Raw genomic sequence first — 2,260 nt, forward strand, 5'->3', positions numbered from 1 at the left:
CTTTGTGATTGTGTTACCTCACTCAAGATGATGCCCTCCAGGTCCATCCATTTGGCTAGGAATTTCATAAATTCATTCTTTTTAATAGCTGAGTAGTACATTATTAATATTCAGAAGACAAATAATGACATTTCACATATATTTTCTTCATTTACATTTCAAATTCTATCCCCAAAGCCCCCTATCCCCTCCCTCCATCCTGCTCCCAACCTACTCACTTCTGCTTCCTTGCCCTGGCATTCCCCTGTACTAGGGCATATGATCTTCCCAAGACCGAGGGCCTCTCCTCCCATTGATGGCCGACTAGGTCATCCTCTGCTACATATGCAGCTAGAGACACAACTCTGGGGGTACTTATTAATTCATATTGTTGTTGCTCAAGGTGCTTCTTCATGATTACAATGAAATATTTACTTTTTCATGAACATTAATTCATTACTTTTATATTTTTCCTATTTTTCTGCTTAAATGTAAAATTTGTTGATTATTACCTCAAATGAAAACTGCTACATTGCATTGACACTTGAAAAATATTCTTATACTTATGATATATATTTCATATTGCTAAGTTTTCTAAAGAAAAGTCTATATACATTTAAAAGTTTTTAATAGCCAAACAATATCATTTCTGCCTATCAAACCAAGCCAATGTTATAATGCTTTAGTAAGACAAACACCAAAAAAACAATCCTTTATTTTGAGCACAATTTCTTCTTGTTGGCAACTCACTAACATTAAGCATCACTCAGCTCCTGTATAAATTTCACCGAGCTAAAATTGTGAATTGGAAAAAATTAATTGTCTTTACAGTGAAATATTTTTCCTATTAGAATAAAATTCAAAAATTGAAAATACTGTTATGTGTACAACTATATAATATATCAAACACTTTCTAATAAAGAGTTTTGAAGGAATATAATTGAAACCTTGAGAAACAAGAAAAGCTGCAACAGTGTTTTTAGGCTCATAGTGAATACTAATGTAAAATGTGAAATATCATAATAATATAATATTATCTGTCATATGCTTTTTAAACATATTTATTTACTTCTCTTGGTTCTGTTTTAAACCAGGTCTCATCGTGTAGCCTATGCTGCCCTTGAGTTCCTGAACATCCTCCTGTCTCACCTCTCAAGCAATAAGATAACGTGCTTGAACTTAATGTCTTGCTCTCTCATAGTTAAATGATATGAAGAAGTAGATTGTGGGTATTCAATATAAAAGATATTATCATACAGAAAAGTCCCATTCCTTGGCATTTTTAGTAACTCATTAATGCTTCTTTAATCTCTACTACATGTCAGACAAAAGGTCCTTCAAATAGAGCAGGGTTTCTTATTCTAGTGGTATGAACTCAGTGACTGGTAACAGACACAATGGTAGATATTAAATGCTTTTATGAAAACAGTGAGTAACTATCAGGGTGGCATTAGTATGGGGTAAAGGATAAGGATGTTCTAGAAGTTTACATTCGAACTCAGAACTGAAACCTGAAAAGGCAAACTGCTTAAGTCTGACTAAAAGCTCAAGGCTCCAGTATAGGGGAATGCCACGGCAGTGAGGCAAGAGTGGGAGGGTGGGTGGGAGAGTACTCTCATAGAAGCAGAGGGAGGGAGGATGGGATAGAGAGTTGCGGTGTGGAAACTGGGAAAGGTGATAACATTTGAAATGTAAATAAATAAAATATTTAATAAAAATGGATAATTAAAATAGAAAAGAGACTAGAGGTATATGTACTAATAAACTGTTTTACCCTCAAATTAAGTACACTGCTGATTCCCTTAGGACTAGGTCAACTAAGTTTGGACTAGGGGTCCAGTATCATCCCAATTCCATCCTCTTTCACCCATTGCTAATAACACATCTCCATTGCTTTGTGACTCAGTTTGGACCCACAGAACAACTCCTAAGAGACCTCACTGCCATCACACGTGGCTTGGAATTAGCGACTGAAGAACTGCTACACTTGGCTAGGGCCCACAGTGGGTAACAGGAAGTATATAAAGTGTGTATAGCAAAGTCAAGACCAGATATCTACAGCAAGAAACACTTCGGTGGCATTTTAAAAATGAATATGTAAGACCCAGGCAACTCAGTGAATCAGTAATGAAGAGGATTGATAACACTATATGTCTTTTTAAAAAAGGTGTAGAGTGAAAAAACTATAAAAGTGTGGCTTCTACAATCCTGTGAGCACACATACTGTGTGTATGTATTTGTGTGTGTGTGTGTGTGTGTGTGTGTGTGTGTGTGTGTGTGT

Source organism: Mus caroli, chromosome 3 (genome assembly GCF_900094665.2).
Source record: "Mus caroli chromosome 3, CAROLI_EIJ_v1.1, whole genome shotgun sequence".
NCBI lineage: Eukaryota > Metazoa > Chordata > Mammalia > Rodentia > Muridae > Mus > Mus caroli.